We start from the raw sequence: 17,360 nt of genomic DNA on the forward strand, positions 1-17,360 counted from the left end.
CCTTTTCCTTTGCTTCTGTAGCTGCTTGTGAGCAGATCCCCTAGGTGTTCATTTGAGGAGGTCTGCAACTCTTCAGTTACGGAAGTGGAAATTCATAGTAGTTTTCAGTAATTCTTACATGTTAAATAATGACAAGTATGAAGTGCAGATAACGATTTATAGGACCTGTATTTCATGCTTCTAATTCCTTAGTGGTTTTCAATGGTAAACTGAAGAAGTAAATTTTTGTTGGTACTGAACATAGGCTATTTATTTCAGGGCTGCAGCTTTAACACACTTCATGAAACTGCATTCCAGGCCTTGATAACTGTTACTATTCAGTGTTTGCAACCATTTGAACAGTACATAAGAACATCACATCACAAGGAAGAAGGTAAATAATTATGTATCAAGTCACTGGACACTTAGGGGTGCTTAGGAAGAAAGTTTCTTAATTGTATCCGGGGAAAATCTTCAAGGACCTTATCTAGATATTTAAATGATAATTTGGCATGTTATCCCTCTATAATAAAAGAGGAAGTTACATTTTTCCTTTAGTGTGTTCCCTTTTAGTGTCTTATGCAACTAAGAGTTCTTTCAGGGATGTACACGTTCTGCCAAGTAGTGTTTTCTAAAACTTTTATCTCTACTATCAAGATTCAGAAGTCCTAAAAGTTCTAAAATCAGTCTGATTTTTAGAATGGCAGAGTAAAATTTATTATTAAAGTGACTTATATGTGAAATTATTAGCAAGAAACAAGTGGTAGACCAAAGCTAACATCTGTATGTGCGATGTTCCTTTGGCAGATTGTTTCAGACTTTGAAAGATAGGGGAATGCTGAGTTGATGTTTTCAATATTGCTTGCATTTCACTTCAGGTGCGTAGTTTTGCAGTATCACAGGTACAGGGAAAACTTGAGTTTGTTTGCCTTAGGAACTACTGTTAGTTAACAGGTAATCCTAACAAGTAACGATTGGAACAAAACACATCTCTAGAATAAAACAAAATCATTTGGTGAGTGTCTGTAGATTGGGAGAAGAGGGTTAGGAAAAAAAAATTGTTTGACTGTTAAGGTGGAGAGTTCAAGGATTTGCTATAATGCAAGTATATTTCCAGAACTGTTTGAGAAAGAATCCTGCAAAGTTTTGTTCTTGTTACTAGAAAGTGAGTACCATTAACTTAGGCATCTCATTGTTGTTCTTTGCGTTTTTCTTCAATAGCTTTATTTACATGCAGTTCAAGGGACAAAACCAATTAATCAGTTTTACTGCTGCTGAATTGCTACATTCTGAATTGGTTCGCGGTTGTAATTGTGAACCTAACAGTGGCTCACATAAAGCCATTTTCTTTCCTAGATCGATAGAAGGAAAAGAAAACAGGTATAGCCAAAACTTCCACTGAGCAGTTTAACTGTGCTAGTATAAATTAATACTCTTTTACCCTATAGTGGACTTTACATGTATTACAGAACTGAAATGAGTTACAGAAAATGGTGGGTTATTCACGTTTTTCCCCTCAGATCTTGTTCACTGTCTTGTCCAAATCAGTGAATTCCGTTGCCAAATGTATTTTAAAGCTTCACTTATTAGCTGTTTCGGTCAGGTTTTCTTTTAACATGCTGAGGAAAATATAACTCCTTCAAAATGGAAGGTGCCAAGAAGAAATGTGCAATATTGGACAGCTGTTCTACTGTTCTGCTTTTGGATATTCTGGTAGGGCTCTGTATGAACAACACTGCAACTGGGCAGGGGGGAAATTGTGATTATGCTCTGCAAATGTTATATGTGGAGCTGGTTCACAAAAATCTGGAACTTGCACTCGGTAGTGTAAAAATGGCAAAGGACTGTATCATTCTCCCTGTCAACGTTAAACGCTCGTAGTTTCTAAGCAAATATCAGCTGAAACCTGGTCAAATTTGATTGATCTTTCCAGGGGCATGTTTCAGCTACAAACTGCTGCCTGATTTAGAGGCCTCTGGAACATGGGACCAAAGAATTTGGCTCCAAGAATTACAAAATAACATGGTTTCACCAACCTGGCTTATGGAAATAATGTTTTTATGCACATTATATAAATTTTTTTTTAATCTTCACCTAGCCCTTGCTATGGAAAGCTTGGAGCTAGGTGGTAGAACTTTGTCAAAATTCTAAGAAAAAGATGACTTTTTTTTTTAAGGTTCATGCTTCTGGTCTTGTGGGTAGTGTTAGCACCGTTGTCAGTAATGAAGTGCTGTGTAGAGTTGGAGGATAAGTGACTTTCAAGACAGCCCGCAACACACAGCTGAAGCTTAAACCACATTAATGAAACCAATACAAACAAAATGGTCAGACAAAATGGAGCAGATATATTTGAATAATGATTGAGTTGTTGGAGACAGTGATGAGCAAATTAAGTGTGTCATGTGCAAATATTTGTGCCATTAGAAAGCTTAAAACCTGTGCCTAGTGGAGTATCTGGGGCTGAGAGTTGTACCTGTGGAGTCCCTTTCAAATACCCCTTAGTTATTGTAAGAAAAAGCAAGGTTCACCACTGGAGGGCAACATATGCTTATTGCTGTCATGGGAGACTACATCTGTGTTTTTTACAGCTACTTGAAAAAGGCCAGCAGGTCTTTCTTAGTATCACTGACGTGGCATGTGCACATCATTAGCAAGACCAGAACCTTTACAAATTCACCTCAAGAGCTCTGTTATTTGAGCTAATTTCCTCACTGACCTGATGTGCCCTCTTGCAAGTTCTCACATCCTCTTGGGGTGCTTAAACAGGTCGCAGTCACCCTGTCCAGCCAGTCCTAGCCTGCTTTTCCCAGTCTCATTTCCCGGTCTGTCTTAGCCTCTCCTGCTGCGTTCCTGGGACTTGGCTCCTTTCCCTCTCCCGTCTCTCTGTTTCTTGTCTCTTCTGCATTCGAGCCAGCTGACTTGCTTCTCTGTGCTGACACAATACTCGTCTGCAGGTGCATGACAAGATGTTGCTGGGAGCGCAGGACACAGGTTCCTCTCTCTCCCTCAATCCAATCCTGCCCAACCCATGGCCACCAGCAGCTACTAGGTACCTGTCACCCTGAGCTGGTCTTCTGACGTTGGGCAAGCTACAGGGATTCAGCTGAATCAGGTTTGGGTAGATCTTTTCAGGAACAGTGTTATTCCTCTACAGCCTGGTGCTTTTTAATGTATTTTTTCCAATGGTTAGGAAAAGCTGCTCTCTTTGGGACGATCTTTTCTGACCGTGTTCTGCTTGATGAAGACACATCATAAGGTGAGCAGTTTCAGTCTGAATAATTCAGTTTTGACAAAGTTACAGGCAACAACATATAGGGCTTCAGAGTGGAACACTCAGGCAGCCTTGCTAATATTGCAGGTCTGCTGGCTCTCTTCATAATATCAAGATACCTAGATGTTAGGATACCTAGATCCAGGCCTATATAAAACAAAGCTGACTGGCTCCAGGACCTGTCCGGGCTGTATTTCTTTATGCTAAAGCTGTACAGGAAAGCGGATAGTGTTGGAGCCTTTTTCCTCTGTGGTAGAAAGCACCCTGTGCACTCTACCCTCCTTTTTTGTGGCTGCCAGCTGTCCCATAGGCTGCAGTGAGAGACTGGCCAGAAATGGATACTACTGACTTGACCCATTTTCCTTTACAGAACAAGTTGGGAAATTTTTCGTCTTCATCCTGACCATGTGAGACACTGTTAAAAATTACTTTTATATTGGCTGTGGGGATGGTTAGTACATAACCTTAAACTCCTACCATCATCCAAGGAGGGATGATTCAGCTGGGAGGTTTGGGTCCTGGGAGACTAGCCTTGTTTGTCCTCTCTGCATAAAGTGTCTCTCCATTTCAACTCTTGGAGGCTTTCCCAGGAACTCTCTGCCAGGGAACATTTCTCACCATGTTAAAGAGCCAGTAAAATGGACGGACAGTGTTTGCTTTGTAAACAAGTCATCTCTGTGATACAAGAGAGATGGTTTGCTAAGTTCAAAAATGGGACGGTACAGCTTAGTACTTTCTCTGTAAGCAATTGACCCTGGGATACCCGCCTGGTGTATGTGCGCCAGAATCTGCATCTGCACAAGTTTCCTCCCTCAGCTCTTGAGAACTGGTCACTGTGTTATACTGAGGTTCCTGCTCTGCAGTGCTGAATGGCAGGCAGGAGCACAGGAACTGAAAGAAGCGGGTCTCTTCCAGGTGTCTAGTGTGTGAGTGCTCACTGAATACTGCCCTGGACACTGCTCTCCCGAGTGCACTCCCTTCACCCCCTAGAGCTTTGGCTGCCTGTGCTCATGGCCAGCTCTGACATCGCACAATTGTGCGATCTTGGATCAGGCAGCTGGGAAAAATGCTGGATGAGAAAGATCTATGAGAAGCCATGGGGCCTCCTCCCTTTTGCTCGGGAGCTGCATTTAAGCTCAGGCCCTTGCCTTTGGTCCTTGACCGAGCTATGTTGCAACTATGCCTGTGCCTGGCCGTGTACCTCCCTGATCCTGGTGCTGATTTGACTTCCTGGCTTGACCTCAGCCTTACCTTGTCACTGTGACCTGGTGATCCGGACTTCTGGCTGATCCTGGTCACCATCACTGGACCCACTCTACTTTTCTGGCTTGGGTAGTGTGGGCCTGCACCCCTTTTTGGTGAGGTTGCTGTCCCTGCCTGCTTTGCTGTCACCCTCAGCTCTTGGCTCACCTTCCCTTGTGGAGCAGCCTGTTGCTGCTCCCTGATGACTGCCTCACATCAACTCCAGGCTTAGCACTAGCATCGCCTACTGTCTCTTGCTGGGGAATGAAGTTGTAATGCCAAGTACAAGAATCAGAATGACAAAAGTTGAAAGGGATGGGGTCTTGAATGAATCAGGAGCCACACCCAGGTAGATAGCTGTTTGCAGTCACTCTCTGAGACAAGCAGTTCAGCAGCCTATTACCTGAAAATAGAGAAGCCAGAGGAGGAGACAGGAAAGAGAAAATCAAAGCACATAGAGGTGAATGAGGAGGAGTTAATGTTTGCGACAGGGGTGCCTGCCTTGGAGTATGCAGAGAACCACAGTGGCTGTGACTGGTGCCGAGGAAGACAGCAGTGGCCAAATGTCTGGAAGTAACACCTCAGCATGTCATTTAGGGAGTTTAGCAGGCTTACGCTTTGGCTTCCTTCTTTCGGGAAGATAGTTCTCCTGCAGTGCAGGAGCCAGAAGGGCTGTGTAACCAAAGGTGGAGCAAGCATAAGAAAGCTTGGTTGCAGTATATGGTAGGTAGCTGGGACAAGGAAAGAAAAATCAGGGAAAGAAGAATAAAATAGAATTAGGAAAGCAGAAGTCAGTGTTATCAAGGATTCCTGAAGACGTCAGTTCTGTGGGATACGAAACTATATAAGCCCTCTATCCCAAGAGAAAAGTTGAACAACTGAGTTGCGCAGGATTATAAATGCTAGATATGAATTGTCACTCTTTTTCTGCCCTTTCTGTTTGAAGTAGGGCCCGTAATGGGATACAGTGTTTTCTACTAACAAGAAAAGATTGCAACTGCGTTAGCTTCATCTTCAAAGTATCCCAAAGCAGTAGCTAAACAGAGAGCAGGAATGAGAAACTTGCAAATGTTAAGGGTGAGCTAAGATGTTGGACTTGGTTATTCATCTGTACTTTGGTCATATCTCGATGGTTCCCATTCTACTTGGCTGGAGCTTCATTTCTTTTCTGCTGCCACCAAAACCCAAGCAGATTTCTCTTTTCCTTCACTGTAACAACTGACTATGTGTCCCCTTCCCTGAACTCCAAAGTGTAGTTTGGTTCACAAGTCCATTGAAGAAAACGGTGAAGGACCACTAAATACGAAGTTACAGTATCTGGCTATCGGCAGGATTCTCTAAGTCACAGTCTGCTGAAAGTGGGAAGGTTTCTTTGAGGAATTACCACCATATACTTGCCCTGTTCTTATCTTTTTTTTTTTTTTCTCTCCCTGATGACTCTTAGAGATAAGTAATTGGATTATATTAGACCTTTGGTCTGATGTGGTACTAGCATTCTTATTTTTAAGTACAATTTTCAAAACCTGTGTTATAGCTAAAACTAGCTGATTTGAAGAACAATATGTAACTGGCTATCACTGGTGAACCAGCAGATTGTCAAAGTCATGTAGCTGCCTAATGCTGTTAAGGAGGCCACGCTGTAAATCTTTTCCTGGAATACAGTCCAAAGTTATATGATGAGTACATTTTTCTCCACATCCTAATTTCTGGCAGAAAACAAAAAACTTGTTTTATGTTTGGGTGAATATGGTACCATTTTAATAAGCAAAAAGTCTTTATCTCATTAAAATGCACAGAGATCTCACTGAAGCAGCACTGCTCTTCTCTCTTTAAACCTTTCTATTAGTTGGACATTAAATTAGCAGTTTTGCAAAGACTGTCCTGATCTCGCGATTAATTTTAGATAGGTTTGTTTTTAAAAGAAAAATAAATGCAATCCATATTTTTAAAAGGTTGATTTGATTTTAAAGATTTCATGATTTACAGTCATTGTTTACAGTTTATATTTCATGCTAATACAGTCTTTATAGTACCCTGCTATAGTGTGCAATGAAAACCTTCCGTTTCTGTAAAACTCATAGTAACCACATAGCTTCCTTGAAAATGATGTTCTTCTTTTCACCCCAAATGAGAAGGGAGTGATTTCCCTACTGGCACAGACAGAGTCCCTGTACTTTGGGGAATATCTAGTGTCGTCTCAGCTGCTCTGATCTCAGGGCATCAGGGCCTCAGACTGTCTCAGTTTCAAGAAGTTGCTTTGATTTATGTGCTTTATGTCACCTACTTCTCAAGAGCATCGTAAAAACTTGTCCAACATTAAAATCGCTGAGTTCCCACTCTTTAACTGGACTGTCCTGCGGTGAATTTCTCTGCCAGCTGCTAGGATCCATCAGTCACTGACCGTTTCCATCACTCAACTTGAAAGTGAAAAGCTTTCTACAATCTCTTGACCTTTCTCCCATGCATACTCCACTGACTTCTCTATTGCTTGCTGCCAGATATTTGTCCCTATAACCCCCTGGTAGGGGTTGCTGATCCTCACATTCAGTGGGGTTTTTCACTAAGCATTAAGTTTCCCAAAGGACCATAGTAACAACTGAGTCCAGCTGTGGCTCTTAAGGCACTAGCCCCGAGCGCTCATTGGTTCTCCCTACTCTTTGCTGCTGTTTGAAACTGAGTCTTGGTCTTAGCTGACATCAGCTGGTTTCCTGTTTTTCACATCCAGCTACTGTGCTGGCTGGCATTTTGCAAGTGCCTTGAGTAGATGATTAGATGTGAGGTCTTCTCATTAACACGTCTCTTGTAATTGGAAAATGGCCAAAGGCCAGGAAAGGCGTGTTCCCAGCACTGCCTTTGATTTAAGGGCAGCACTGTTAGTTCAGGTGAAGTGACTGTGAGTGCTAGTAACTGGGAATGTGGCTCAGAAGGATGGAAGGTGATGCATGCAGAGAGCTGGGGAAGCAGGAGTGACTGAAATGACTGAAAATTGGCTTAGGAAAAGTCCTTTGCTGAGTAGCTTTGACACTGGGCTTCTTAATACTGGCTGCATTGCCTTGCTTTTCAGCTATGTTGACTCAGTCCCCAAGAAAAGCTACTGCTACAAATCCTGTGGGAGCTCCATTTCTCCCTTCTCTGAATCTGGGTCAGACTGTCTCTCTTGCTTCTTCATGCTGGGACAGTGTCAGTGCCCAGGAGAAGGATAGATCAGGACTGCCTTTTCTTCTCTTTCTTGACAAAGAATATTTGCCGTAATTTCTTTTCTTTTGCTAATACGAAAAAGTAACTAATCATCCAGCTCCTGGTCGTTTAGGAAGGGCAGAGAAGAGCAAACCTAAGCAAAAATGCATATTTTTCAAAAACGGAGCACTGAATATTGCTTGTGAGCAGACGTGCAGAAGCAGCAGGGCTGACAAAGTTCAGTGGATGTTTAGCAGTGATTTCATTTCCCAGACAAAATTAAGCATAAGAGAAGATGAAGCTCAGTTCAAGAGGCAGCATTTTAGAGCCAGTGGAAAACAGGCTGTGTTACTAAGTCCTAAGCAAATCTGGATTCCTGAGGCAGGGGCTAGTGCATCTGGGTGTTTTATCCTTGGCTCACTCCCAGCACTGGCAGCTTTAGCAACTCAAATGCAGCTGTATGAGACTGAAACATGGTAATGAGAGTCCCTGTGGTGAAGCAGTCTCTTTAAGGTATTGCAAAAAAACACCAGATCCCACTTTGAAGCAAAGTGAGGAGAAGAAATTGCTCTGTTGATGAGGCGGGATTGGGACAGGAGCTTTTTACACCAGCTGTGGTGCAGTGTGGGATTATAATCCTTTCCTCCACGCCTGAGCGGTAGGCTCTGCTCCAAGTCATTAAAGGAAGACAGGCTAGCCCCTGTTAGCATACAAATAGTACCACAAATGAGACTGCAGAGGTCTTGTCCCAGTCTGCAGGGAAGATGATTGAGCAGTTCTGGCATCCTGATTGCTCCGATAGGAAACCTGGTCCTGCTCCCTGCTGGCCCAGCTTTTCAGTGGGGACAGGACACGTGAGGGACAAGCAGTAGCGCACTCTGAGGCTGTGCCCCGTCACGGAGTGGGGTTACAGAGAGGGTGTGAAGGAAACCACGTACCACAGCTAACATGTGGCCAGAATTTACGAGCGCCTAATCTGCGCATGTTGAGTTTATCCAGTGTAGATTTTACAAACAAAAAATGCATACCTTTATCCTCTCTGCTTACTAACGTAACTGAATTTCATGGTGAACCTGCAGGCCTGAAAAGTGGGTTTAAGAAGGCTTTAAAGCCTTGTCTTGGGAATCCATTCGTAGCTGTTCCTCAGCCATGAGCCTACTCAGCAGCACCATAAGGAAAGAAAATGTGGGGCTGTGAAGACAGTCCAGATTATTCTTTAGCTGTGAGGGTGTGAAATCTGTTTCAAGAGACATAGTACTTGATTTTCAGTTCCTAAATACTTCTTTCCAGCCCCATAACATAGGTAAGAAATTCTCATCTTTAGGGACTGCTCAGGCATGACTGGTGTGTTAATGCCTGCCTGACAAGCTATACAGAAGGGAGAGTTTTAGCCTTCTAGTCTTAGCGCCACATCTCTACATTAGTTCTTGCCTTGTCTGCAGGCTGACAGGTAGCAGCCCCTGGTTCCTAAGGGTGACAAAATGATCTGGCAATGAAATGGTGAGCAGAGTTATCATTGAAATAAATACCTTGAATCACAAAGACAATGAAGCAGAAGCTAATGAGAGAGAGTTGCAAAGGAACAGCTCTGTAAAGGAGCATGAACATCTTTCCCAGCATCCCAGGAGACCCTGGAGAAAAGGCAAGAGCCAGAAAAGGGGCCTGAACACTATCCTTCCCAAACTGAGTCTATCTTGCAAAAGCTCTCTGCTTTTGCTCTCAGTAAGCAAAGGTTCCTCACCTAGCAAAGAGTTTCCTATTTCTCTTTCCTTTTCCCACCCTCTGATTAAGATTAGCTATGGGAAAAATAGTAATTACCCCATACTGCTGTCCTCAGACCTTAAGAACTAACTGAATGCTAAGAAGCGGGGATGTGAAATCAGACCTAGTCCGACCTGCACATCTGTGCGGTTCTACACTTGGATGCTACTGCAATTGCCCCTGCTAGCCTCCTGGTAGCAAGCTGAAACCAGTCCTAAGAGCCACTGAAGAGCAGCAAAATCTGTATCAAAGCTTGACAATATGAGTAGCCCTGCCAAAAACTGGGAACACAGGAGAAAGGACCTGGGCCCATGCAGACAAGCCTTACAGCCCTTGCTTTCCTTAGCATTAGCAATTCACAGCCTATATGGATAGCGGTGAGGTATGCGTTTAACGTGATTGACATGAGGCTCCAAACAGAGTGACAAGGTCTACTTTAAACAAGACAGGTGAAATGAGGCATTAAGTGATCAGGAAAGGGACTACCAGAGCTGCTCAAGAGGAGATTGTTTTGACTAAACAGAGGGAAATTCCTTTCAGTGCCTCTCTTTCACTGGGAGTTCAATTCCAGCAATAGAAACACCCCACATGTTTTACTTGTGTGGAAATTCTGTGTGGGGGGTTGTGTAGATAGGTACGTGCATTTGACTTTGTGAATTATCAGCCAACCAGCACCTCGTTTTGTAGCTACAGCAAAACAATAATGTTTTTGAATAAGACCAACTTAAACTTTCACGTCATTCTTCTATAGCTGTTTGGCTTGTGGCAAGAGCTAAGGAATTTGAGTTATAAGATGAAAATTCAGGTTCGTCCTATGCTTATAACTGTTGCCCAGCAGGGTGTCAGGGCTCTGCCTTTGTGCACACTCAGTGCATGCAGGCCCTTAATTCCCTGGGTGGTCCAGGAATTCCCCAGATAATCCTCTATACAGATGAGACAACGAACTGATCTGAGATGGTAGACTGACTTGAGACCAAGCGATTGGACCTAGCCACCTTCACAGTTAACTGAATAAGTAATTGGTGCCAGAGTCTCCAGATGGGAATTTCAGGCTGTCCTGAAGATCCACCTAGGCAGGTCCTGCTGTGCCTAGACCACCAATACGTGTGTTTCAATATGTTGATTACCGTCCTGAGCTGGCCATCCCCGAGACTCCCAGATAGTTCCTATTTGAAAACAGTGAGTCCAAAGTGCTCCTGGGAGCAGATGCAGAAACGGATGCATAGGACTGTCTTTTTTACAGAGTTTAGACAGACAGGAGATCTTTTATATGTAGCTTAAGATAGGCAATAGCAATGGATCATGCATATGCTGGTCACAGAGGACCACAGGCAAGCTGGATTATAAGAATTCATAAGGACAACAGTTCAGGGAGTCTCCCCTGATCCAGCTGAAGATGCCATTGCAAAGACCCGTGCAACAGAGACTCCCGTCACCATCTGAACAGCATCCACATGTCCTTTTCAATCAAATTCAGGTCCTTGTAATCAACTATAATTTGTCCTGTTTTCTTGTTTCTTTCAGCCAGGCTCCAAGACCTTGAATCATTCGTACAGTTCTTTCCAGTGGGGACATCTGGAGACTACTGGAGAACACATTCCTGTCATTATCTGTTTAATCCTGGACCTAGGTATTTACATCTCCCTGCCCCAGCTTGATATTATGTTGCTTATATGCCCAAGAATTATGCCTGCGTTCCTTCCCACTGTATTCCCATCTCATAGTCCCCACTACCACCTAACAGTCGCTGCTTTCAAGGACAGTCTTTATTTTACAACCATAACTTAAAATTCTTCATCTGCAAGTGCAAGACAATGCCCTAAACCCAATCAAACGTTATACTTCTTTTTAATCCCTGCTGCCTGCTGCTGCTGCCTAATGATTCTTGTACAGCAGAGTATCCCCTGCAGGCACTCTAGGATCTAGGGAACAGGGTGGGAGGATGAATTCCTCATCCCATCATTTCTCCTGGGGCCAGTCACCAGTCCAGTCTGTGACCTACTGAGGGACTTAAGAAGTCTTTGCCTAGCTATTAGAGAGCACTGATATGTCTACTGGTTGAGGAGACCAGAAGTCAGGATTACTGGATACTACTGCAATCTGGGTGGCCTGAGTTACAGCTCAGGACGTTGCTCTGTGTCCACGTTTCTCTCTGGTGATGTTCCCGCCCACTGAATGAAACTGATTGTTGGTGGTTGCAGTCATGCAAGTGCTGAAAAAGTGGGCAATGACATCCGGCAAAGCAGGTGACATGGGGAGAATGAAAACTACCCTGTCCTAAACAATGATAACTTCCTGTCTGGAGGTCCCGCCATTCCTAGGGCCACCTGGCAGCCCCCCCCACACCCTACGCTATAAATTCATCTGTCTTCCTCTGTGATGGGAAGGAAAGGACAGGGGCATTCTGTTAAAGCCAGGACTCTGCCAGCCCTGTCTAATTTCTCACATGCCACATGCCCTTGTCTAGCCAGGAACCAGTGGGAGGGTGGCAGGCTGCTAAGGCAGCGGGTCAGAACGTCTACCTATCATGGCTCCCATTTAATCCCCAGATTCCCATTATGCAGCAGTCCAGAAGAGGTCAACCAGTTCAGCAGATCTTGGGGGCAGCCCAGTAGTGGTAAACTCGCACACAGTTTGGCAGTGATTGCGTTCAAAGGGATTCAAAGACATGCAAAGAGTCACCAGGGGTTCTAGCTTCCCTCTGCCCTAACCTCCTCCAGTGCTGGGAATAGCAGCCGCCCATCCTGCCTGCTAAACTCCACTCCTACCCTGCTTCCAGCAGCTGCTCTTCATGCAAGTATTAACACTTCTGAGCAATAAATATTCCCGACAGGACAAAGATGCTGCAGTCTTCTCGGAGGTACTACAAGCAGGATGAGCGTGAGGGAGGAGAACACTGAGGACATAAGTACTTGTCTATTCTTGCTAGAGCTCCCCAAATCAAAGGTGCAAGGAAATGAACTGATTCAAATGAGTCATGAGTGAAAGTAAGTAGCATTTCCCCCTGCTGGGTGAAAGGAGCGTTGAGTTGTACAACGAGTATACTGTATTGCTTCTTGATAGAGTCAAGTCTTCCAGGATTTTGTAGCAAAGGATGCTTCTTTTCGAGCAGAGCGACCCATAAAGGTGAAAGAAGGGATGGGCAAGTGATACAGAGACAGGGCTGAAGGAGAGAGAAAGATGGAGCAAAGAAGAAGAAAGGGAGAGAAGAGAAATAGTAGCATGCCAGGAAGATCCCTGAAAGCTCCTCAGGAACTAAAGGAGCAAAGAAGTCCCTGTAAGTGCCTTTCTTCAGGGTGAGGAAAAATATTCCATAGCAGTAGTGTTACCCATGCCCCATATACATGGAGGCGCTCTCACAACTCAGTTATATTAATCTAGACCCTTGAGCACACCATAACGATGACTGTCATGCCCCTGCAATATATGTGCAGCCAATGGGCAATAATGTTATAACCCCTGGGCTGGGACATCTTATGAATGCTATCTGTGGTGAGATCAGTCAGGGAAACCTTGTGTATAGTTGAATTCCCGCGCTCAAAATATATTGACTAGTCCAGGGACATGGAAGTTTGTAGCATCTGCTCATGCAGCTCCGTTTCAGGGGTTGTGCATATGACAACAACATCCACACCCATGAGACTCCGGGAATCTATCTGTAGTAACACAGGGCTTAGCATATTACAGAGCTACAAGAAATTAAATGTATTTCAGTTCCTACCAGTTCCTGGCTGAGCAGCCAGAAATTAACTGGTAGCTTCAGAGCGAGATGCCAGGTAAAGAGGAGAGAGACTCTGCAGAAGGACGTGTCAGGAGTTAAGCCTGCCCAGGATGCCCCTGTGGAAGATGGTTATGAATCAGCTTAGGCTTCAGCAGCATCTGCAAAATTTACTGTCCTGAGGATGATTGTGAAATAATTTCTCAAGGCAGAGTGTCAACTGCAACAACTGTCAATGGCAGAAGAAGGGGCTATGAAAGCCATTGCTTTTTCCCTCCCAGGTTTTGGAGAGAGTAGAACTAGCAGATGTCAGCCAACGTCAGCACACTGCTGTCTGTGCTGCGCTCCATCTCCCGCTTCATCAGTGGAGGGGAAGGGAGCTGGATAAGGCACAGAGCAGGGCTGTCCCAGGGCTGCCTGTCCCAGGGACATTTTGCAGACCCCTAAGCAGCCTCTGATCATGGGAAGTGACTATAGCCAGCTCCATTTAGTTAGATTTCAGAAACAGACTGACAAAGAGACTGTTCTATCACTTAAGAGACATTTTCTCCTAAGCACCTCACTTAAATAAGCCTATGTGATTACTGATGGTCTTTCTCAGTATCCCCTAAAAAATATGTTAGCCAAGCTCACGTGCAAGTTGCAGTCAGTCACAGCTAACCCACAAAAGACAGCTACCAGGGTCAAGTGTGAGAGCTAGGCAATCGTGTGATACCCCCCCTGAGATACGGGAGTTAGCCAGAGGCACGAGTCCTTGGTGCGAGGGGCCGCTTGTAAACAGCAAAGAAGGGTTAGAAGTGCAATTACTCTATGTCACCACTGTGAACCGAGCCAAATCCTCCTTCCTCCCTCTCTTGCACAAAGCTGGGCCAAGGCACAGGGCTCAAAAACATGCCCAGCTGCCTGTCAGCCCAAGGGAAAAAACAAACACACCCACAGCAACAGGCAGTCCTGTATATGGGCAAGCCCAGCCTATTGGCTGGCATGGCTGGCTGTCAGACCTTGGATGGGCCATAAGCAGGGAAGTTGAGGATACTGAGGAGTGGCTGAGGGGTTTAGAAGTGGTTACTTTTCTTCTCATTGTCTACATCAATACAGATAACCCAGCACAGCACAAGGAAACTTGAAATTACAGTATGGGCAACATGGTGCTCTTGCTACAGGATGTGGAAAATCCTGAGCCGGTTCCTTTGATTCCTCTAAGGCACGTCCCTCTGGTTCGCACAACAAGGGAGGATAGGCAGCTGACTAAAACACCGTGAGCCACTGCATGTTTTCCAGTTAGGTAACTGTATGTTTTCCAGTCTTTTCTGATCCAGCCAGCTCCAGCCCTCCAGCTCTTGGTCCCCCGGTCCTACAGTGGGGCCTTACGACTTTTCACGGTTTATCAGCTAGAGACAGCTCTAGAAGACATCACTGGGTTGCAGTTGCAACCAGCTTTCCCCTGCTTCAGTATGAATGAAAGGTAACAAATTCCCACTGTTTGTATCCCTCATATTGTCTCTTTCCATCCCTGCGCTTGGAAAGGCTCTTGTTCTGAACAGGGCAGCTGTTCAGTGGGTTTTATAAAAGCTCTGGCCTCTTTTGTCTTTGAAGTGAAAGTCAACACTCCAGAAAAAGCAGTGTAGGAGGAAGCAGGCGCAGGCACTATGCAGTCTTATATCTACCCTAACACATTTCCTGGCCTGAGATGGTTTCCCCGACCCATTTTGGGGACCTGTTACTCAGTCCCTCTACACTCTCAAGACCTGATATCTCTGCGCAGAGTGGGAGTAGTTGCACACGAAGGTCAACATGAGGTCTTGTCCAAGGGACAAGGCTAGGAGGGAACTCTGGGGAATATGGAGGATAATAATACTTCACTAGAAACCCGAGTCATCACCCTAGCAGTGATACTTAGGCAGGGTTTAAGTGGGAGGGAATGGGGGCGGTGCAGTGTCAGAGTTGACATGGCAGATGGCAGAAGGAAGATCATATGCTGCAAACTTCTAGAAATGACCCCAAAATCCTAACTGGAGAGCTACTGAAGGCAGGACCTCTCTGCTCTGTTTTCAGTCTCTGAGTCAGCCAGTCTAATAGTGTGACTTTCCCTAGTCTTCCTGCAGAAGGGAGAGATGGCACTGCCCCCACTATCCAAACTGGTCCTACCTTCCTCTTCATGTCTGGCCAGCACCACAACATGGTCTATACAATGGGGCATTGCTGACCTATGGTTAGCCCAAATAATTTGCCAAAACCCTCTCTTCAAGAATCAAAATTTTAATTCCCAGGTATGACAGGTTTGTGGCCCAGTTAGACCATTATCATGACCTAGGATAATCACCTTCTGCACTGCCTGCAGTTTCACATCTCTGCTCCAAACTTTTGAACTGTATAGCCATACTTTGGCTTCTTCCTGCCAGCACTTTCTAATTTGAAGGATTGTCTCGACTAAGCAAACTGCCCAGTTGAGGGATCCAGGCTCTACCCATCATCCTGCCATTGCAATACCAAAGTGCTGGTCCTGGTTTTCCGTTGCCCAGCATACTGCAGTCAGTATTCCCAAGTGGCTGCTGAGAGTATGGAGCAGGTGGTGCAGAGGAAGGAACAGACTCCCTTTGCGGTGCACAGAGGGATCCAGAAACATGGACCATGCTTCCTACCCTGAGAGCCACGAGATCCATGCCCCTAGCCTATGCTCATAATATGCTCCAAGCACCAGGGGACTAGGGCCTGGATTCCCATTTCTTGGCCTGCAGTTGCTGCAGGTGACTCACGTAGTTCTCACATAGTGCAGCAGGCTCTGAAATTACCGAATTTATCTTTGTTCCACTCCGGAGCAGAGTGCAGTGCTGGGTCTTTCCCTCCCCTTTGGAGCCACCTGATGCCTCTTTGGGGACGACACCAGATCCGCCCCATACCCTGCGCCTACGTTAGCTGAAATGTTGCCCTTTACTGTGCTGGGCACCCGGCCAGCCCTCCTGCAGCGGGTGGCCGAGCATGCAGAGGGCCAGCATGTTTGCACGCAGCTCCGTTCCATGCAGCCTCTCCCAGCAGCTGCTGCGGGGGTGACAGGGACAAGGAGATCTTTTTCCAGACCCCATAGGGATAGGCTTCAACAGGTCTGTTTACTCATTAAGAAATCCAGCTGCAATTATTACTAAGCCACCGAGAAAAGGAGCCCAGGCTGGGCGCTTGTCTCATGACTGGACTTTTGCCTCTGTGCTTGCTTCATAGTAACCCTGTCCACACCACTACCAAGCACACAGCGCAGTCTGAATGCTGTTTTAATCATCAAGCTACATATCGTGCAACTTTAGGGCAGCAGAGACCCCTTCTGCCAAGGTCTCAAGACTCTTTGATAAAGGAGATAGATAGATAGACAAACAATCCTGGTCATAGCTGCTGCTTACTGCCAATACCCTCGGTCACATTGCCTTTGTCAGGCAGCACTAATCCCTAATCCTTATCAACATGACTGGCTCCTGCACCGTACACGGCTTTGAGCCTGATGGAATCGGGTAGCTTGATCTGTTTCACAAAAGATATCAATATTTCACAGTTTAGGTTGTTTTAACTTGGAATAAAACCTAAAATCTTATTAATTAACCCTTTTTCATCATGCAGGTTTTGCTTCTTGTGCCTAGTTTTACTGAGATGACTGCCTGCCACAATGAGCAGGTCTCAAGTGGAGACTTCGGGAGCCCCACACCATCTCTGCCTGCAACATAGAATTTATTTGAAAAGGAAAATGCCATAGAATCACAGAATAGCTGTGGTTGGACGGGACCTCTGGAAATCATCTTGTCCAACCGCCTTGCTCAAGCAAATTTGCCTACAGCACATTGCCTAGGACCCTGTCCAGTGAGGTTTTGCTTATCGCCAAAGAGGCAGACTCCACAACCTCTCTGGGCAACCTGCTCCCGTGCTGTCACCCATACAGTAAAACGTTTCTTTCTTGTATTTGAATGGAATTTCTTGTATTTCAGTTTGTGCCCATTGCCGCTTGTCCTGTCACTCACTACCACTGAGAAGAGCCTGGCTGCATCTTCTTTACACCCTCCCATCAGGTAGTTATGCACATTGATAAGATCTCCCCTGAGCCTTCTCTTCTCCAGGCTGAACAGTCCCAGCTTTCTCAGCCTCTCCTTATATGACAGTTTCTTTAAGTAGGCAAGAACCTTCATGACTGCAGTGTTGTGGCTTACCTGAATTTGTCTGGCTCCAGCCTCT

At 45.3% G+C, this 17,360-nt stretch overlaps 1 long non-coding RNA gene across 1 annotated transcript; it reads left to right on the plus strand.

Moving 5' to 3' along the window:
• Nucleotides 1-258: 258 nt before the first annotated feature.
• LOC138065947 (uncharacterized) lies at nucleotides 259-16,869 on the plus strand. The gene is made up of 4 exons (XR_011138963.1): nucleotides 259-373; nucleotides 10,955-11,060; nucleotides 12,264-14,613; nucleotides 16,755-16,869. It is a non-coding gene; the product is annotated as an uncharacterized lncRNA (long non-coding RNA).
• The last annotated feature ends 491 nt before the right edge of the window (nucleotides 16,870-17,360 follow it).

Source organism: Struthio camelus, chromosome 2 (assembly GCF_040807025.1).
Source record: "Struthio camelus isolate bStrCam1 chromosome 2, bStrCam1.hap1, whole genome shotgun sequence".
Lineage (NCBI taxonomy): Eukaryota > Metazoa > Chordata > Aves > Struthioniformes > Struthionidae > Struthio > Struthio camelus.